The sequence below is a fragment of the Orcinus orca genome, chromosome 6 (genome assembly GCF_937001465.1).
Source record: "Orcinus orca chromosome 6, mOrcOrc1.1, whole genome shotgun sequence".
Lineage (NCBI taxonomy): Eukaryota > Metazoa > Chordata > Mammalia > Artiodactyla > Delphinidae > Orcinus > Orcinus orca.
Genome location: NC_064564.1, coordinates 48,935,324 through 48,959,204, shown reverse-complemented (window position 1 = coordinate 48,959,204; position 23,881 = coordinate 48,935,324).

Sequence of the window (23,881 nt, the reverse complement as noted above, 5' to 3'; positions counted from 1 at the left end):
TTCTCCATAGTGGCTGCACCAATTTACATTCCCACCAGTGGTGTAGGAGGGTTCCCTTTTGTCCACACCCTCTTCAGCATTTGTTATTTGTAGACTTTTTAGTGATGGCCATTCTGACTGGTGTGAGGTGATACCTCATTGTGGTTTTGATTTGCATTTCCCTGATGATTAGTGATATCGAGCATCTTTTCATGTACCTATTGGCCATTTGTATATCTTCTTTGGAAAAATGTCTACTCATATTCTCTGCCCATTTTTTAATCTGATTGTGTGTTTATTTGCTGTTGAGTTGTATGAGTTCTTTATAAATTTTGCATATTAACCCCTTATCAGACACATGATTTGCAAATATTTTCTCCACTTTCATTGGCTGCCTTTTCATTTTGTTGATGGTTTCTTTTGCTACTTCTGTGAAAAGTGCCATCACTGTGGGTAGTATGGACATTTTAAGAGTATTAATTCTTCCAATCCATGAGCACAGATTATCTTTCCATTTATTTGTGTCTTCAGTTTCTTTCATCAATGTCTTATAGTTTTCTGTGTACAGATATTTTACCTCCTTGGTTAAATTTATTCCTAATTTTATTTTTCTTGATGCTATTGTATTTGGGATTGTTTTCTTATTTTCTCTGATAGTTCATTGTTACTATACAGAAATACAACTGATTTTTAAAATATTAATTTTGTAACCTACAATTTCACTGAATTCATTTATTAGATCTAACAGTTTTGGGGTGGAGTTTTTAAGGTTTTCTGTATATAGAAAACATGGTATCATCTGCAAATAGAGACAGTTTTACTTCTTTTCCAATTTGGATGCTTTTTATTTCTTTTTCTGGCCTAATTGCTCTGACTAGAATTTCCATTACTATGTTATATAAAAGTGGTGAAAGTGGGCATCCTTGTTCCTGATCTTAGAGGAGAAGCTTTTCATCATTATGATGTTAGCTGAGGGTTTGCATATATGGCCTTTATTATGTTAAGGTACATTCTATGTTCAGTTTGTTGAGAGTTCAAAATCCTACTTATAAAGCAGAGAAGAAATTGAATCAATTTGATAGACTGATTACACAAGTTTACCTCCCAATATCCAGAATCACTTGAGGTGACAGAAAAAATTTTTATAAGAATGAATCCTTCATTCACCTGACAAATGACTATTGCCCTCCTTCTATGCTCTAGGTGCTACTATGGTGAATAGGTTAAGCTAGGTTCCTGATCTCAGGCAGCTTACATTCTGGTCAAGGTGGGGAGAGCAGGAGAATAAAATAAAATAATCAACAAATAAATATACAAGATAACTGTGTGACATCCCTGGACCAGGAATTTTGAACAATGTCTAGAAGAGACGAAACAGAAGGGACTGTATTACCAGAGAGATAAGTACAAATTTTCCTAAAATATAAATTCAGGTAATTCCCAGGTGATACTATCCACAGTGAGGAAACAGGAAATGCTAGACAAAAGTAACAGGTAAAATAAAGTGCAGTGTAGAGAGAATACCAGCTAAGGAAGTAGAGAGTTTCCTAGTATATCGCAACTCATTTCATTCAAGTGACCCACCTTTTAAGTCCCCCTGAAGAAATGGTACATTGTACTCACTCAAGCCCTTTCCATATCTCCCTCTTAGAGAAATGAGTCCTAAAATGTGATTCTTCTAGACATTTCTTCTAGGTCTACAATTTCCAATATTCCAAATGTAATATTATAAAATTTCAGCAATTAAAATATCTGAATTTAGGTAAGTTGTTTTCCTGTTATAAGTTGAGGAACAATCAAATTTCATAAGGAAATAACTGACTTTAAAATACAAAATATGTTTTACTGATATTCATAAACCTACTGAATATTCTAAAAGAGAAAATGTACATTTAGAGATTTCAATTCTAAATATTATTCATTTTAAAACCTGGCTTACCAACCTGCCAAGAAAGCACAAATTCGAGCTCAGATACTGGTTTGCAGAAAACAGATCAGTTTCTGGGCTTAGTCATGTTGCCAAATACAAGTATGAATTTGGGCAATCCATAATCTCTCTTTACGTTGGATTCCTCAGCAGAAAACTGCAAAAATAATGTGTTCTATCAACTCCCAAAGGTTGACTCTTAGGGTCGTAAAAATTTTAAACAATGAAATTTTTACAAATAATATGTATTACTGAGGTAGTTAAAAGCTCTCTCATCCATCCATTCACTGGAAAGTTTAAAATTCTTACAAGACTCTGAGTCATATACTGCAGTGTTTACAGAATAGTAAACACAATCCCTGCACTCCTGACCATATAGAAAAGTAAGTAGTCAAATTTTCTGACTACCAAACAAGGATGAGAATGATGGCTGACTTTTCTAGATGAGAATGATGGCTATTATTAAATGTTTAAGGTATTTTGATTTTCTAAAATTCTGATTTTAAAATACTCCACCCCTTTGGGAGAATCTTCTAAGTGAGAAGTTATAAAGAACATATAGGACGTGAGCCAATCTGGGACAGTTAGCCACAGAAGGACTTGCTCATTCCTGGAATTCATATTGATCAGTTATCCTGGTTCTGAAAATAACTGAGAGCTAAAAATATCCTTCAGACAGAGATGAATTTGTAGGTCCATCAAGAAGGGAAAACATGGGGAAAGGAAGATGCCACATTTTTCTATGAGTTTTGTAATGGTGTCAGCTAATAGAAATCACGGATTGGCGTGGGAGTAGGAAAAAGGAAAAGGCATGGCTGCCAGAGTCTTTTCAAAGAACAATCTCTGCGAGTCATAGTGACTGATTACTATGTGTAATGAAAGATAGGGAATGTCAATAATGATGGAGTTCTCAAGCCTGCCTAAGAGGGGAAATGTTGGTGTTGCTGATGAAGGAAAGGAATTCAGCATGCTGAGCCCAGTGTGGATGGAAGAAGGATGAGCTCAGTTTGGCAAGTGTTGATTTGAAGGAAGAAAATCGAATAGCTGAGTGGCGATGTTCGGCCGTAATTTAAAACAATACAGCTGAACTCAGGTGAGAACAAGGTTGAAGGAATGATTTGGGTGTCATTTGCCCAGACATTATCCAGGAAGCTGACAGAACATTTGTAGCAGGAGAAAGAGCCCAGCAATCAGGCTGAATTTTCAGAAATGCTCAGTTAGAGGACAGACAGAGAGGACGAGTCAGGGGTGGAGACAGGGATCAAATAAGGAGGTAGAATGACTTACCTTGGAAATGGGTAGAGGGTATTTCAAGGTTTCAACATAAGTGATCAATATATCCTTGAGCTTCTTATTCAAGAACTGTGTCAGTAAAGGAAAAGTAACCAGATGCTGTCTACAGCAAACACCAAAATCATACTAAGATTTTCTTTCAAGGTGAAGGAGAAATACACAGGTTGTGTTGGAAGTCTGTGAAGAGGGAGAGTTTGAAGATGCCAGAGAGGGAGGGAATAAATATAACAGCACTATTGCTCAGATGGGATCTGGCTTGAGAGAAAAATAAGGACACAGATTCTCTGTGCTGGAGAGAAGAAGTGGGATAAACATGAAGGTTGAAATTGTTAGAATGAAGGGAACCTCTGAAGTTGCTCATTAAAATAGGGTGGGGAGTCATGTAGATTTCAGAATGAAAGATTTTGGAGTAGCTGTTGGTAGACATGTGTTAAGTCATCATCTACAAATGAGGAAAGAGCTTGCAGCTAAGTACTGAGTGCTGAATTTTGGTACCAATCACAAAACAAATATTTGCTGAGTTCCTTCTATTTGGCAGGCACATGTACTTGAAGCCAGAATACAGGGTTAACACCTTTCACTAGTAATGCCCTGTGACCCAGGCTCAGGGATGCAGAGAGTCAAGGGAGAGAATGATGTACAGTGGAAGTGAGGATAGCATTGAAGAAAGTGCTGGGCAGGTGTCCAGAGTACTGTGCCTCTCATAAAGTACTATTCCAGATTCTAACAAACACTTTTTCGTAATTTATACTGACAAAACTCACTACCCTCAACATTCCTCAAAAATTGCTTCTGGATCTTAAATAACACTCAATTCAGTGTTTTGTTTTGTTTTTTTAAAGGGGCTGCTGTGAGGAGAGGCAATGAAGCACTGTATGTAACTCCACACTTATCAATTTTATATAGTTTGATCTATGTCACATGTCTATACTAATAACACTTGTTTCGATTATAACAGTACCAACCTGAACTAACTTAAGCCAAGGAGGGATTTAATGGACCAAATAACTAATAATAATAGGAAGAGGAAGATATGACAGGGACTCTGGCATAAATAAAGCCAGTCATTCTCTCCACCTCTCCACACTGCTCCTAGCCATGTGGTAGCTGTACTTACTCCTCTTGCACAATGACTTCTTCCTCAAAAGGAACATGGTCCCAGTCAGATACAAAGTCTCATAGGATGACTCACCCTCTGATTCCAAGGTCCAGAATCTTAAAAGAGTGCTCTGATTGTAATTAGTCCTGGACTTAGGGATTGCAAGCATGAGCACAGGAACTATGACCGGCTTGGATTATTCAGGTATCCAGCCCTGGCCAATGAATGATGGTTGTGAGAAGGAGACACAGGATATGTTAGAAGATACCAGCTGGAGTAAGGAAAAAGGAATCATTTCCAGAAAGGGAGAGGGGAATTAGCATTCTTAAATGAATAATTTTTAATAGATATGTTTGTCTCTGATCTCTTTGGCAGTTTTATTACAATTCATTAGGTATGGTTTTCTTTGTTTGTATCCAAAATATTCATAAATTTAATGTAGAGATTATCATACTAAGTAAAGTAAGACAGAGAAAGACAAATATTATGGTATCACTTATATGTGGAATCTAAAAAAATGTTACAAAATGAACTTATTTACAAAAGAGAAACCGCCGACTCACTGACGTAGAAAAAAAGTTATAGTTACCAAAGGGGAAAGGGGTGGGGGGAATAAATTTGGGATTAAAAGATACAGACTACTATAAATAAAACAGACTACTATAAATAAAACAGATAAACAATGTTTTGGAGACAAGATGGAGGATTAGAAGGATGTGACCCTACCTCTTCTTACAAAAACACCAAAATCACAACTAACTGCTGAACAGCCATCAACAAAAAAAATGCTGGAACCTACCAAAAAAGATATCCTACATCCAAAGACAAAGCCACAGTGAGATGGTAAGAGGGGTGCAATTGTGATAAAGCAAATCCCATACCTGCTGAGTGGGTGACCCACAAACTGGAAAATAATTATATCACAAAATTCTCCCACAGGAGTGAAAGTTCTGAGTCCCATGGCTGTCTCCCCAGCCTGGGGGTCTGGCAACAGGAAGAGGAGCCCCCAGAGAATCTGGCTTTGAAGACCAGTGGGGTTTGATTGCAGGAATGCCACAGGACTGAGGGAAACAGAAACTCCTGGTGTGCACAAGGTCTCATGCACACCAGGAACCAGGGAAAAAGCAGTGACCTCATAAGAACCTGGACCAGACCTACCTGCTGGTATTAGGGGGGGTCTCCTGTGAAGGTGCGGGGGGGGGGGGGGTGGCTGTGGCTCACTGCAGGGACAAAGACACTGGCAGCAGCATTTCTGGGGAGTACTCACTGGCATGAGCCCTCCTAGAGGCTGCCATTTTCTTACCAAGACCTGGCCCCCACCAAGAGTCTGTAGGCTCCAGTGCTGGGATGCCTCAAGTCAAACAACCAAAAGGGTAGGAACACAGCCCCATGCATCAGCAGACAGGCAGCTTAACATCTTCCTGAGCACACAGCTGCCTGCTAAACACAGTCTCTGACACAGCCCTGCCTGCCAGGTGCACAAGACCCAGCTCAACCCACCAGTGGGAAGGTACAAATCCTCCCATCAGGAAGCCTGCACAAGCCTCTTAGCTAGCCTGAACAATTGGGGGCAGACAGCAGAAGCAAGAACTACAATCCTGCAGCCTGTGGAATGGAAACCAAAAGCAACAAATAACATACAAGGCAACCCCCATAAGGTCATCAGCTGATTTCTCAGCAGAAACTCTGCAGTCCAGAAGGTGTGGCATGATATATTTAAAGTAATGAATGGGAAGAACCTACAACCAACAACACTCTACCCAGCAAGGCTCTCATTCAGATTCAGTGGAGAAATCAAAACTTTTACAGACAAGGAAAAGAGGAATTCAGCACCACCAGACCAGCCTTGCAACAACTGCTAAAGGAACTTTTCTAGGCAGAAAAGAAAAAGCCACAACTAGGACCAAAAAAATTACAAACAGAGGGCTTCCCTGGTGGCACAGTGGTTGAAAGTCTGGCTGTCGATGCAGGGGACACGGGTTCGTGCCCTGGTCCAGGAAGATCCCATATGCCGCGGAGTGGCTGGGCACGTGAGCCATGGCCGCTGAGCCTGCACGTCCGGAGCCTGTGCTCTGCAACAGGAGAGGCCACAACAGTGAGAGGCCCGTGTACCGCAAAAAAAAAAAAAAAAAATTACAAATGGAAAAGCTCACTGGTAAACATACGGTAAAAGTAGGAAATCATCTACACACAAATATGATATCAACACCAGCAATCGTGAGAAGAGTACGAATGCAGGATACTGGAAATGCATTTGATATTAAAAGACCAGCAACTTAAAACAATCTTGTTTATATACAGACAGATATATCAAAACCTCATGGTAACAACAAAGCAAAAATCTGCAGTAGATACAGACACGAAAAAGAATCCAAACACAACACTAAAGTTAGTCATCAAATTACAAGAGAACGAAAGAGGAAGGGAAGAAAAAAGACCTATAAAAACAAATCCAAAACAATTAACAAAATGGCAATAAGAACATACAGATAATTACCTTAAACATAAATGGGTTAAATGCTCCAACAAAAAGACATAGGACCAACTGAATGGCTACAAAAACAAGTCTGTTATATATGCTGTCTACAAGAGACCCAATTCAGATCTAGGAACACATACAGACTTAAAGTGAGGGGATAAAAAAGGTATTCCATGCAACTGGAAATCAAAAGAAAGCTGGAGTAGCAATATTCATATCAGACAAAATAGACTTTGAAATAAAGACTGTTACAAGAGACAAGGAAGGACACTACATAATGATCAAGGGATCAATCCAAGAAGGAGATGTAACAATTGGAAATATATATGCACCCAACATAGGAGCACCTCAATATATAAGGCAAATACTAATAGCCATAAAAGGAAAATTGACAGTAACAAAATAATAGTGGAGGACATTAACACTCCAGTTTCATCAATGGACAGATCATCCAGACATAAAATCAATATGGAAACACAGGCCTTAAATGACATAATAGACCACATGGACTTAATTGACATTTATAGAGCATTCCATCCAAAAGCAGCAGAATACACATTCTTCTGAAGTGCCCATGGAACATTCTCCAGGATTGCTCACATGCTGGACCACAAAGCAAGCCTTGGTAAATTTAAGAAAATTGAAGTCATATCAAGCATCTTTTCCAACCAAAACACTATGAGATTAGAAATCAATTACAAGAAAAAAACTGTAAAAAACACAAACACGTGAAAGTTAAATATATATGCTACTAAACAACCAATGGATCACCGAAGAAATCAAAGAGGAAATAAAAAAATACCTGGAGACAAATGACAATGAAAGCAAGACAATCCAAAACCTATGGGATGCAGCAAAAGAAGTTCTAAGAGTAAAGTTTATAGCAATACAATCTTACCTCAGGAAACAAGAAAATTTCAAATAAACAACTTAATCTTACACCTAAAGCAACTAGAGAAAGAAGAACAAACGAAACTCAAAGTTAGTAGTAGGAAAGAAATCATAAAGATCAGAACAGAAATAAATGAAATAGAGACAAAGAAAATAATAGAAAAGATCAATGAAATGAAAATCTGGTTCTATGAAGAGATAAACAAAATTGATAAACCTTTAGCTAGACTCACTAGGGAAAAAAGGGACAGGGCTCAAATCAATAAAATTAGAAATAAAAGAGGATAACTTACAAGGAACACCTCAGAAATACAAAAGATCATAAGAGACTAGTGCATGCAACTATATGACCATAAAATGGACAACCTAGAAGAAATGGACAAATTCTTAGAAAGGTACAATCTCTCAAGGTTGAACCAGGAAGAAATAGAAAAAATGAACAGACCAATTACAAGTACTGAAATTGGAACTGTGATTAAAAAACTCCCAACAAAGTCCAGGACCAGATGACTTCACAGGCAAATTCTAGCAAACATTTAGAGAACAGTTAACACCTACCCTTATGAAACTCTTCCAAAATATTGCAGAGGAAGGAACACTCCCAAACTCATTCTACGAGGCCACTATCACTCTGATACCTAAACAAGACAAAGATATCACACAAAAAAAGAAAATTACAGGCCAATATCACTGATGAACATAGACGCAAAAATCCTCAACAAAATACTAGGAAACTGAATCCAGGAACACATTAAAAGGATCATTCACCATGATCAAATCCCTGATATTTATCCCAGGGATGCAAGCATTTTTCAATGTCTGCTAGTCAATCAGTGTGACACACCACATTGACATATTGAAGAATAAAAACCATATGATCATCTCAATAGATGCAGAAAAAGCTTTGGACAAAATTCAACACCCATTTATGATTTTTAAAAAAACTCTCCAGAAAGTGTGCATAGAGGGAACCTCCCTCAACATAATAAGGGCCATATATGGCAAACCCACAGCAAACAACATTCTCAATGGTGAAAAACAAAGCATTTCCTCTAAGATCAGGAACAAGACAAGGGTGTCCACTCTCACCACTAATATTCAACATAGTTTTGTAAGTCCTAGCCATGGCAATTAGAGAAGAGAAAGAAATAAAAGGAATCCAAATTGGAAAAGAAGAAGTAAACCTGTCACTGTTTGTAGATGACATGATACTATACATAGAAAATCCTAAAGATGCTACCAGAAAATTATAGAGCTCATCAATGAATTTGGTAAAGCTGCAGGACACAAAATTAATACACAGAAATCTCTTGCATTCCTATACACTAACAACAAAAGATCATAAAGAATAATTAAAGAAACATTCCCATTTATCATTGCATCAAAAAGAATAAAATACATAGGAATAAATCTACCTAAGGAGGCAAAAGACCTGTACTCCAAAAAATATAAGACACTGATGAAAGAAATAAAAGACGACACAGATGGAAAGATATACCATGTTCTTGGATTGGAAGAATCAATATTGTCAAAATGACTATACTACCCAAGGCGAGCTACAGAATCAATGCAATCCCTATCAAATTACCAATGACATTTTTCAGAGAACTAGAACAAAAAATTTTCAAATTTGTATGGAAACACAAAAGACTATGAATAGCCAAAGCAATCTTGAGAAAGGAAAACGCAGCTGGAGGAATCAGGCACCCTGATTTCAGACTATATTATAAAGCTACAGTAATCAAGACAGTATGGTACTGGAACAAAAACAGAAATATAGTTTAATGGAACAGGACAGAAAGCCCAGAAATAAACCTATGCGCCTATGGTCAAGTAATCTATGACAAAGGAGGCAAGGATATACAATGGAGAAAAGACAGTCACTTCAATAACTGGTGCTGGGAAAACTGGACAGCTACATGTAAAGGAATGAAATTAGAACACTCCCTAACACCATACACAAAAATAAACTTCAAGTGGATTAAAGACTTAAATGTAAGACCTGATTCTATAAAACTCTTAGAGGAAAGCATAGGCAGAACACTCCCTGACATAAAACACAGCAATTTTCTGAGCCATCTCCTAGAGTAACGGAAATAAAAACAAAACTAAAGAAATGGGACCTAATTAAACTCAAAAGCTTTTGCACAGCAAAGGAAACCATAGACAAAATGAAAAGATAACCTACAGAATGGGAGAAAATATTTGCAAATGATGCAACTGACAAGGGATTAATCTCCAAAATCTACAAACACAGTTCATGCAGCACAATATCCAATAAACAAACAACCCAATCAAAGACTGGGCAGAAGACCTAAACAGACATTTCTCCAAAGAAGACATACAGATGGTCAAGAAGCACATGAAAAGATGCACAACATTGCTAATTATTACAGTAATGCAAATCAAAACTACAATGAGGTATCACCTCACACCAGTCAGAATGGCCATCATCAAAAAATCTACAAAAAATAAATGCTGGAGAGGGTGTGGAGAAAAGGGAACCCTCCTGCACTGTTGGTGGGAATGTAAATTGGTACAACCACTATGGAGAACAGTATGGAGGTTCCTTAAAAAACTAAAAATAAAACTACCGTATGACCCAGTAATCCCACTACTGGGCATATACCCTGAGAAAACCATAATTCAAAAGGACACATGTATCCCAGTGTTCACTGCAGCACTATTTACAATAGCCAGGACATGGAAATAACCTAAATGTCAAACGACAGATGAATGGATAAAGAACATGTGCTACATATATACAAAGGAATATTACTCAGCTATAAAAAGGAACGAAATTGGGTCATTTGTAGAGATGGGATGGACCTAGAGTCTGTCATACAGAGTGAAGCCAGAAAGAGAAAAACAAATATTGTATATTAATGCATATATGTGGAATCTAGAAAAATGGTACAGATGAACCTATTTGTAGGGCAGAAATAGAGATGCAGACATAGAGAATGGACATGTGGACACAGGGGGGAAGGGAAGGGTGGGACGAATTGGGAGATTAGGTTTGACATAAAGTACACTACCATGTGTAAAATGGATAGCTAGTGGGAACCTGCTGTATAGCACAGGGAGCTCAGCTCAGTGCTCTGTGACGACCTAGATGGGTGGGATGGGGGCACGTGGGAGGGAGGTCCAAGAGGGAGGGGATATAGGTATACATATAGCTGATTTACTTCATTGTACAGCAGAAACTAACACAACATTGACACAACATGTGTCTTTTGCATATATCTGGAGAAAAACATGGTTCGAAAGGATACATGCACCCCAATGTTTACTGCAGCACTGTTTACAATAGCCAAGACATGGAAGCAACCTAAATGTGCATCAACAGAGGAATGGGTAAAAGAAGATGTAGTACATATATACAATGGAATATTACTCAGCCATTAAAAAGAATGAAATAATGCCATTTGCAACAACATGGATGGACATGGAGATTTTCATACTAAGTGAATTAAGTCAGACAAAGACAAATATCATATGATATCGCTTATATGCAGAATCTAAAACAAAGGATACAAATGAACTTATTTACAAAACAGAAACAGACTCACAGACTTAGAAGACAAACTTATGGTTATCAAAGAGGAAAGGTGGCATAAGGGATAAATTGGGAGTTTGGGATTGACACATACACACTACTATATTTAAAATAGATAACTAACAAGGACCTACTGTATAGCACAGGGAACTCTGCTAAATATTCCATAATAACCTAAATGGGAAAAGAATTTGAAAAAGAATAGGTATATGTATATGTATAACTGAATCACTTTGCCGTACACTTGAAACTAACACAACATTGTTAGTCAACTATATCCAATATAAAATAAAAAATTAAAAAAAACCAACAAGGACCTACTGCATGTAGCATAGGGAACTATATTCAGTATCTTATAATAACCTACAATGGAAAAGAATCTGAAAAAGGATATATAATATCACTTTGCTGTACACCTGAAACATCGTAAATCAACTATACTTAAAAAAATTCAAAAGAATTCAAAATATTCAGAAATAGGAGAATGGATAAGTAAATTGTAGTCTGTCTACACAGTGAAATACTATACAGCAAGGAAAATGAATAAACTGCAGTTACACACAACAGCATGGATGAAGCCCACAAATATGCTGAGTAAGAGAGAACTTCAGAAAATAATATATACTAAATTTTTCCATTTATGGGAAAGCTAGTCTGTGATGTTGGAAGCAAGGGGAGTTTCACATTTGACTAGGAGGGTAGGTACCAGGAAGCTGGTAATATTCTGTTTCTTGATGTGGGTGGTGTCATACAGATGTGCTGACCCTGCGATAAATCACTAAGCTGTATACTTTTCATTTGTGTGCTTTCTGTAGTATGTTATACAAAAAAGAAAAGTTTTTTTCTACAAAAATGCTTATTAGCAATTGCATGGAAAAAAAGAAATCCACTTGAGTTTAGTTTGAAGACAGGTTCCCACTACTGAAAATCATTGATAGAATATTCCATCCCCTATTTCACAGACTAGGAAACAAATATCCACATGTATTAAATGCCTGATTCTGGGTCTCAGAGATAATTAGTAATGGAGTCAGAACCGAAGGCTGTTTTTGAATTCAAACCGAAATCCAGAGCTTTCCACCAATCTGCCATGATATACACATAATATACATAAATATATGTAAATCCCTCTAGCGCTGGGACCAAAGACTGCACTCATTCATTCAGTCATTCATTTGGCATCTATTACAAGGCAGCCATCGTGCTAGGCTCAGGGAGCTCTCTGTCTCCTGCCCTGCAACCCAGTGAGTGCTGTAAGAGAAATATAAACAGGTGCTGAGGAATACCTGTAGGGAGCTATTATATCTTGGGTGGATCAGGGGTGTCTTCACAGAGGTATATTTATACATGTGCTAGATATTCCACCAGGCAGATGTCTAGTGGTTAGGTGAAATGGTTTAATACTGCTGGACTGAAACCGTGGCCACATCATTTACCTGTCAGGCAGTATTACCAAGCTGTATAAACTTAGATTAGTCACACGATCTCTGTGCATCAGTTCCCTCAGCTGTAAAATGGGGACAAATTATGGAAGTTAATATATATAAATGTGTGCCCAGCACCTTCCTAAGCAGAGTGGGTACCAAGGATGAAGATGGGCTCAGTGGAAGTCTGCCTCAGTGGGGAGAAGTATTTTATTACTGACATTGTTTAGAATTGCCAACATAGGTTGGTCAGAAAAAGCAGAATTATCTTTTGGTTTTAATATTGTTTTTCAATTCTCTGTAGACAATGCAACTCCTTATTGGCTGCATCTGAAGCAGGTATTCCCACCGCCCTACCCTTCACCCTCTACACTACCAGATACATAGTAAGTACTACATAAAAGGTTGGAAGTAACATTGTTATTATTTAGGTAAGGAAGGTCATGTAGGAATTCTCCAGAAGTGAGGGTGGGGGCAGGGTTGGGGTAGGGGGGCAGGCTTTCCTCATAGAGGAAACAGTGCATATGAAGGCAAGTAGGTAAAAAGATTATGTTCCTTCAAACTATCAGTTAATACCTGAGCCAAGAAGCAAACTGGGCTTTCCTGAGGATAGTAGCTCCATCATTGGGAAGGAAAGCAAAGCATTGTGACTCTTTTCTTTGACAGCCACCATTGAAGGCCACTCGAATTTCACGTGAGATCCTTCTGTTCAACATTTTCCCCACTCCGCAGCATAGTACGCAGTTGCCTTTCTGCTCTATAGAGAGTCAAGGATGGCTCGAAGATATCCACCCTTGAGAGCGCAATTCTGCCACCAAGCTATTTCTATGCAGTGCTTCTTAGTGTGCTGATGTGAGTGCCTACTTTTTGTTTTTGTTTTGCGGTACGCGGGCCTCTCACTGTTGTGGCCTCTCCCGTTGCAGAGCACAGCCTCTGGACGCGCAGGCTCAGCGGCCATGGCTCATGGGCCCAGCCGCTTCGCAGCACATGGGATCTTCCCGGACCAGGGCACGAACCCGTGTCCCCTGCATCGGCAGGCGGAATCTCAACCACTGCGCCACCAGGGAAGCCCTGAGCACCTACTTTGATGATAAGAATAATCAACTGCTTTGTCTTTTAGAGGGTTCTTAATGCCAACACTCCATAGTTCTTCTCAGTGAGTGCAATTAAATACAGGGAGGGACAAAGCCTAGCTAAGTAATTCACAAAAGCACAACTACGGAAAGAAAACTTTAGCTTGGTTTTTCCATCAGTCAGTTACTGGGCTGCTACCAAGGTAAGGGATTTTGTTACAGTGAGGACTGTCACACTGTTGTAGTGGCCCACAGCAGAGATATGAGTCATCTTACTGAAGACCCCCAAGTGGACTGTGCTAATCTCCTCAGTCTGTTATAACAAAGTACCAAAGACTGGGTGGCTTAAAGGGCACTGCCTTCTTGCTGTGACCTCACATGGCAAAGAAAGAGAGAGCGAGCTCTGGTGTCCCTCTTCTGATAAGGACACTAATCCCATCATGGGGCTCCACCCTGATGACTTCATCTAACCTTAATTATTTCCCAAAGGCCTCCACCTCCAAATACCATCACATCAGGAACTGGCGCTTCAACATATGAATTCTGGGGACACACAAAGACCGCATCCATAGCAAGGAGAAATGGAGGGATCATAACAATGCAAAATATCAGCATGTCATATAGATGACTTGGCAAAAAAAAAACCCCAGAAAACTCTATTTCAGTAAATTTTAAAATAAGCAAGTTATTTACTTTACCTTAGAGACAAAATATCACCTGTAACTATAATTCCTTTCTGACTTCTCCTAAGGAGGGGTCCCGAACTAAAAAGAGAAACAAAATAACAGACCAAATACAATAAGATTATCTATAATGAAACAAATAACAGACCAAATACAATCATCTAGAAGCAAAATCCAGAATCATTCCCATTGGAGAACATGGATTAGACAAAAGAATTTTTAATCCATGGATTAAAAATTAGACTTTTGGGGACTTCCTCGGTGGTGCAGTGGTTAAGAATCCACATGTCAATGCAGGGGACATGGGTTCAATCCCTGGTCCAGGAAGATCCCACATGCCGTGGAGCAACTAAGCCCATGCACCACAACTACTGAGCCTGTGCTCTACAGCCCACGTGCCACAACTATTGAGCCCACGCACCTAGAGCCCATGCTCTGCAACAAGAGAAGCCACTGCATTGAGAAGCCCGTGCACTGCAATGAAGAGCAGCCCCCACTCACCGCAGCTAGATAAAGCCTATGTGCTGCAATGAAGACCCAACACGGCCAAAAAATAAATTAAAAATTTTAAATTAGTCTTTTTGAGACGCAAATGAACTTAGGTACGAAACAAAAGCAGACTCACAGACTTGTGGTTTCCAGGTGTCGGGGATAGGTTGGGGGAAGGGTATATTAGGAGTTTGGGATTAGCAGATGCAAACTATTACATATAGAATGGATAAACAACAAGGTCCTACTGTATAGCATGGGGAACTATATTCAATATACTGTGATAATGGAAAAGATTATGAAAAAGAATATATGTATAACTGAGTCACTTTGCTGTACAGTAGAAATTAACACCACATTGTAAATCAACTATACTTCAATAAAATAAATTTTTGAAAAAATTAGTCTTTTTGAATCTGCAAACCTCAGAACACTATGTAAAATAATTTGGACCAAATGATTTAAAAAACAAACAAAAAAATTCCATTATAAAGCACCCTGATGGACAGGGCACTTTTAGGATTCTCTAGCCTAGGCAAAATGACATATCCCAGCATAAAATTTAGGAACACAGGCCCTGGAGCCCTCCCCCTCAATTTACATCCTGGCTTCACCACTCATTAGTTACATGACCTTGAACCTGTTAACCTCCCCAAGCTTCCATGTCCTCACTTATAAAAAGGGGTTAAAAGTACTACCCACCTCATAGAGTTGTTGCTAAAATTAAACGAAGTTTAGACAGAAAGCACTTGGAGCAGTGCCTAAAAACAGTAAGCACTCTAATTTTTAGAGAAATGCAAAAAACTTCACACAGGTCAGAATGGCCATCATTAAAAAGTCTACAAACAATAAGTGCTGGAGAGGGTATAGAGAAAAGGGAATCCTACACTGTTGGTGGGAATGTAAGTTGGTGCAGCCACTGTGGAGAACAGTATGGAGGTTCCTCAAAATACTAAAAATAGAGTTGCTATATAATCCAGCAATCCAACTCCTGAGCTTATATCCAAACAAAACTATAATTCAAAAATATACATGAACTCCTATGTTCATAGCAGCACTATTCACAATAGCCAACACATGGAAACAACCTAAATGTCCATCAACAGATGAATGGAGAAAGATGTGGTACATATATATAATGGTATACTACTCAACCATAAAAAAAGAATGAAATAATGCCATTTGCAGCAACATTAATGGACCTAGAGATTATCATACTAAGTAAAGTAAGTCAGAAAAATACCATACCATTGGAGCACCCAAATACATAAAACAAATACTAACAGACACAAAGGTAGAAACTGAGAGGAATACAATAGTAGTAGGAGACTTTAACACCCCACTCACATCAATGGACAGATCTTCCAGACAGAGAATCAATAAGGCAAGAGAAATCCTAAATGACACAATAGAACAGACAGACTTAATTAATATTTTCAGGACATAATATCCAAAAAAACCCAGAATACACATTCAAGTACACATGGAACATTCTCTAGTATTGACCACATACTAGGGCACAAAACAAGCCTCAACAAAATTAAGAGTATTATCTCAAGCACCTTTTTGACCACAATGGCTTGAAACTAGAAATTAACCACAGAAAAAGAAATGAGGAAAAAAACCAATTACATGGAGACTAAACAACATGCTACTAAAAAACCAATGGGTCAACGATGAAATCAAAGAGGAAACTTAAAAACACCTTGAGACAAATGACATTTCATCCAAAAGCAGCAGAATACACTTTTTTTCTCAAGTGCACACAAAACATTCTCCATCTTGGGTCACAAATCAAGCCTCGGTAAATTTAAGAAAATCGAAATCATATCAAGCATCTTTTCCAACCACAATACTAAGAGATTAGAAATAATTACAGGAAAAAAACCCTGTAAAACAGACAAACAAGTGGAGGCTAAACATATGCTACTAAACAACCAATGGGTCACTGAAAAAATCAAAGAGGAAATCAAAAAATACCTGGAGACAAATGACAATGAAAGCATGACAATCCAAAACCTATGGGACACAGCAAAAGAAGTTCTAAGAGTAAAGTTTATAGCAGTACAACCTTACCTCAGGAAATAAGAAAAATCGCAAATAAACAACCTAAACTTACACCTAAAGCAACAAGAGACAGAAGAAAAAACGAAACCCAAACTTAGTAAAAAAATAATAAAGATCAGAGCAGAAATAAATGAAATAGAGGGACTTCCCTGGTGGTCCAGTGGTAAAAAATCCGCCTTACAATTAGGGAGACACGAGTTTGATCCCTGGTCAGGGAACTAAGGTCCCACATGCTGCGGGGCAACTAAGCCCACACGCGTCAACTAGAGAACCCACGTGCCACAAACTACAGACCCCACACACTCTGGAGCTCGTGCACCACAACTAGAGAGAAGCCCATGTGCCACAACTAGACAGAAGTCCAAGTGCCACAACTAGAGAGAAGCCTGAGCGCCGCAACTAGAGAGAAGCCTGTGTGCTGCAACGAAAGATCCTGCATGCCTCATCCAAGATCCTGCGTGCTGCAACTAAGACCCGACATAGCCAATAAATAAATGAATAAATAAATGAAATATTTTTTAAAAGAAATAAATGAAATAGAGACAGTAGAGAAGATCAATGAAACTAAAACCTGATTCTTTGAGAATATAAACAAAACTGATAAACCTTTATCCAGACTCATCAAGAAAAAAAGGGAGAGGACTCAAATTAATAAAATTAGAAATGAAAAAGGAGAAGTTACAACGGACACCACAGAAGCACAAAGGATCATAAGAGACTACTACAGGCAACTGTTCACCAATAAAATGGACAAACTAGAAGAAATGGACAAATTCTTAGAAAGGTAAAACGTTCCAAGACTGAACCAGAAAGAAATAAATAGAAAATATGAACAGATGAATCACAAGTACTGAAATCGAAACTGTGATTAAAAATCTTCCAACAAACAAAAGTCCAGGACCAGATGACTTCACAGGCAAATTCTATCAAACATTTAGAGAAGAGGTAACACCTACCCCTATGAAACTCTTCCAAAAAACTGAAGAGGAAGGAACACTACCAAGCTCATTCTACAAGGCCACCATCACACTGATACCAAAACAAAACAAAGATATCACAAAAAAAGAGAAAATTACAGGCCAATATCACTGATGAACATAGACGCAAAATTCCTCAAAATAATAGCAAACCGAATCCAATAACACATTAAAAGGATCAAATACCATGATCAAGTGGGATTTATCCCAGGGATGCAAGGATTTTTCAATATCCACAAATCAACCTGTGTCATACGCCACATCAACAAACTGAAGAATAAAAACCATATGATCATATCAATAGATGCAGAAAAAGCTTTTGACAAAATGCAATACCCATTTATGATAAAAACTCTCTAGACAGTGGGCAAAGAAGGAAACGCCTTAATACATAATACATATTAAAGGCCATACCTGACAAACCCACAGCAAACAACATTCTCAATGGTGAAAAAATGAAAACATTTCCTCTAAGATCAGGAACAAGACAAGTATGTCCACTCTCACCACTATTCAACATAGTTTTGGAAGTCCTAGAAATGGCAATCAGAGAAGAAAAAGAAATGAATCCAAACTGGAAAAGAAGTAAAACTGTCACTGTTTCCAGATGACATGATACTATACATAGAAAATTCTAAAGATTCCACCAGAAAACTACTAGAGCTCATCAATGAATTTGGTAAAGTTGCAGGATACAAAATTAATACACAGAAATCTCTTGCATTCCTCTACACTAATGATGAAAAATCAGAAATAGAAATCAAGAAAACAATCCCATTTACCATCGCATCAAAAATAATAAAATACCTAGGAATAAACCTACCTAAGGAGGCAAAAGATCTGTACTCAGAAAACTATAAGATACTGATGAAAGAAATAAAAGATGACACAAACAAATGGAAATTTTTACAATGTTCTTGGAAGAATCAATATTGTGAAAATGACTATACTACACAAAGCAATCTACAGATTCAATGCAATCCCTCCCAAATTACCAATGGCATTTTTCACAGTATTAGAACAAAAAAAATTTACAATTTGTATGGAAACACAAAAGACCATGAGTAGCCAAAGTAATCTTGAGAAAGAAAAATGGAGCTGGAGGAATCAGGCTCCCTGATTTCAGACTATACTGGAAAGCTACAATAACCAAAACAGTATGGAACTGGCACAAAAACAGAAATATAGATCAATGGGACAGGATAGAAAGTCCAGAGATAAACCCATGCACTTATGGTCACCTTATCTTTGATAAAGGAGGCAAGAATATACAGTGGAGAAAAGACAGCCTCTTCAATAAATGGTGCTGGGAAAACTGAACAGCTACATGTAAATGAATGAAATTAGAACACTCCCTAATACCATACACAAAAATAAACTCAAAATGGATTAAAGACCTAAATATAAGGCAGGATCCTATAGAACTCTTAGAGGAAAACACAGGCAGAAAAGACTCTGACATAAATTGCAGCAAGATCTTTTTTGATCCACCTCCTAGAGTAATGAAAATAAAAACAGAAATAAACAAACAGCTCATGCAGCTCAGTATCAAAAAAAACAAACAATCCAATCAAAAAATGGGCAGAAGATCTAAACAGACATTTCTCCAAAGAAGACATACAGATGGCTAAAAAGCCCATGAAACAATGCTCAACATCACTAATCATTAGAGAAATGCACATCAAAACTACAATGATGTATCACCTCACACTGGTCAAAATGGCCATCATCAAAAAATCTACACACCATAGAACCTGTGGGTGGGAATGTAAGTTGGTACAGCCACTATGGAGAACAGTATGTTGGTCCCTTAAAAAAGTAAAAATAGAGCTACCATATGATCCAGCAATCCCACTCCTGGGTATACTTCTGGAGAAAACCATAATTCGAAAAGATACATGCACCCCAAGGTTCATTGCAGCAGTATTTACAATAGCCAGAACATGGAATCAACCTTAATGTCCATCAACAGAGGAATGGATAAAGATGTGGTACATAAAAAAGAACGAAATAATGTCATTTGTAGCAACATGGATGGACCTAGATATTGTCATACTGAGTGAAGTAAGTCAGACAGAGAAAGACAAATATCATATGATATCACTTATATGTAGAATCTAAAAAAAGGGTACAAATGAACTTATGTACAAAACAGAAACAGAGTTACAGATGTAGAAAACAAACTTATGATTACCAAGGGGTAAGGGGGGGAGCGGATAAATTGGGAGATTGGGATTGACATATACACACTACTATATATAAAATAGATAACTAATAAGGACCTACTGTATAGCACAGGGCACTCTACTCAATACTCTGTAATGGCCTATATGGGAAAAGAATCTAAAAAAGAGTGGATATATGTATATGTATAACTGATGCTCTTTCCTGTACACGTGACACTAACACAACACTGTAAATCAACTATATTCCAATAAAAATTTAAAAATATATATACAATGGGAAAAAGACAGCCTCTATAGTAAGTGGTGTTGGGAAAGTTGGACAGGCACATATAAATCACTGAAGTTAGAACACACCCTCTTACCATATACAAAAATAAACTCAAAATGGCTTAAAGACTTACACATAAGACATGACAGCATAAAACTCCTAGAAGGGAACATAGGCAAAACAGTTTCTGACATAAATTTTATAAATGTTTTGTTAGGTCAGTCTCCCAAGGCAATAGAAATAAGAACAAAAATAAACAAATGGGACCCAATCAAACTTACAAGCTTTTGCACAGCAAAGGAAACCATCGACAAAATGAAAAGACAACCTACAGAATGGGAGAAAATATTTGCAAATGATGTGACTGACAAGGGATTAATTTCCAAAATATACGAACAGCTCATACAACTCAACAACAAAAAACAAACAACCCTATCCAAAAATTGGTAGAAGACCTAAATAGACATTTCTCTAACGAAGACATCAGATGCTCAACATCGCTAATTATTAGAGAAATGCAAGTCAGAACTACAATGAGTTACCATCTCACACTGATCAGAATGGCCATCATTAAGAACTCGACAGGTAACAAATGCTAGAGAGGATGTGGAGAAAAGGGAACACTCCTACACTGTTGGTGGGAATGTAAGTTGGTGCAGCCACTGTGGAAAACAGTATGGAGGTCCGTCAGAGAATAAAAATAGAATTACCATATGATAAAGCAATCCCACTCTTGGGCATGTATCCAGACAAAACTATAATTCAAAAAGATACATGCACCCCTATGTTCATAGCAGCACTATTTACAATAGCCAAAAGATGGAAACAACCTAAATGTCCATCAACTGATGAATGGAGAAAGAAGAGGTGGTACATATACAGAATGGAATACTACTTAGCCATCAAAAAGGACGAAATGATGCCATTTGCAGCAACACGGATGCACCTACAGATTATCATGCTAAGTGAAGTAAGTCAGAAGGAGAAAGACAAATATCATATGATATCACTTATTTGTGGAATCTAAAATATGACATAAATGAACCTATCTATGAAACAGAAGCAGAATCACAGACATAGACAACAGACTGGTGGTTGCAAAGGGGGAGGGGTTGGGGGAGGGATGGAGCGGGAGGTTGGGGTTAGCAGATGTAAGCTTTTATATACAGAATGGATAAAGAACAAGGTCCTACTGTATAGCACAGAGAACTATATTCAGTATCCTATGATAAATCATAATGTAAAAGAATATTAAAAATGTATATATGTATAACTGAATCACTTTGCTGTACAGCAGAAATTAACACAAGATTCTAAATCAAGTACATGTCCATAGAAAAAGAAAAATACCATATGATATCACTTACTGTGGAATCCAAAATATGGCACAAATGAACCTATCTATGAAACAGAAACAGACTCACAGACATAGAGAACAGACTTGTGGTTTCCAAGGGGGATGGGGGATGAGGGATGGGGGAGGGATGGACTAGGAATTTGGGGTTAGTAGATTCAAACTATTATATACAGAATGGATAAAAAACAAGGCCCTACTGTATAGCACAGGGAATATATTCAATATCCTGGGATAAACCATAACAGAAAAGAATATAAAGAAGAATGTACTATATATATATAAATATATGTATGTATAATTGAATCACTTTGCTGTACAGCAGAAATTAACATTGTAAATTAACTATACTTCAATTAAAAAAATTTTTTTAAAAACAGTAAGCACTCTATTCCTTCATTAAAGTTAGCTACTTTTTTTACTTATCAACCACTGCCTCATCACAGATTTATGACCAATGTCCTTGGGGAGGCAAGACCCTGGTGACCTCAGAAAAGCAAAGTATAATCTGTGCTGTCAAAATGCCCCAGCAAGGAAGGGTCTCATGAGTCCCTGTGGTGCCCATGAGAGTGTTAACACCTTGTGCTGCAGTCAGAACAGAAACAACAGGCTCCGGGAAATCAGAGGACATGGAAAGCTCTCACATACAGGGGATGCAACATACCCCCAGACTCACTCATTATCCTCTCACGCCTCTCCCACCCGTTTCCCATGCCCTAGACCTGCTCCTCCTATTTTCTATACTGTACACCCAGCAGTCAACTTCCCCATCACCCTCCTCCCTTAGCCTTCCCATCACTAGGACCTTTACAACATAGGTTGGAAATACATCATTTTCATTCACTCACCTCCCAGCACACTGCTGCTGCCCTACACCACCTCTCAGCTGGGCTGCTGCATTAGCCTTCTTACATGTCTCTGCTTCTACACTTTCTCCAGGCCAATCATTCTCTTCGAAATCTCCAGAAGAACCTCTCAAACTTGCAAAACCCATCATGACACTTCTCCAATAAAACCTCCATTTCTTTCAAGCCGTGCCCCTCCTCCTCTCTCTGCTCTCAATTCCTTCCACCCCCAGAGTCCTATTTTACACTTGCCATATGGAATCCAGACAGGTTCCTCAATCTCCCACATCCTCTCCCACCTCTGTGCCTTGGGTGCAGGCTCTTGCTTCTGTGTGGGATTCCACCATCGGTTTTCTACCTAGAAATCTCCAACTCACTATACAAGGCCCAGTGTCAAATGCTGCCACCTCTCTGGAGCCTTCTCTAGCTTCTGCAGGCCAACCCAGATGCTCTATCGTCCACACACTTATGGTATCAAACACAGCTCCATAATCAATGTGCTCACCATTTTGTAATGGTTCATCTGCAGGAATATCCTCCAGCACTGGGCCTGGATATTGTAGACCATGATAATATTAATGAGAACAATGTAGTAACAAAAAAAATAACAATAATCCTTTCTTTTGTTTCTAAAAAATGCTATTAACGTTGAGTCTTTGGTAGATTCTAGGTACTTCGCTAAGCCATTGATTAGCTTGAACCACATAAGATTGCTATTTTTTATTGGTCAAAGTGGTCACACATTAATGATTTCATGTACTTTGCCCCAAAACACACATCTTTTAAATTTAATCTTCACAACAACCCTAAGAGATAAATATGTTATTATTCCCATTCTATGGGTAGGAAAATTGAGGCTCAGAGGTTTCAAGTAACCTTGCCCAAGGTTCTAGGACAAGAAAGTGAAGGAGCCAGGACTCTAGTCCAAAACTGTCTGCCACTCAATGCTCTTAACCAGGGCTATATCCTGACCCCAGGATTTTTTATTTAATTGTTTAATCAACTAATGAGGCAATGACATGAGGGTCCCTGGAGATAGGATGATGGTTGCCTAACATAAAGATACAAGTCTGTGTTCAGCAAGTCCGGAGAGGACAAATTCTGATGGCCATGTGGGAGTTAAAGCAGGTTTCTCAGCAGCCAGCAAAGGCTGTTAAATACTGAAATGAGTTCATAAAGAAGGTTATAGAATCTCCTTCAAGGGAAGGATTTCTTCCCCCAGTGGAGGATAGAGTCTCATCTGTCTGAGATGGTTTAAATATAATCCTCTGTGAAGGTCAATAAATTG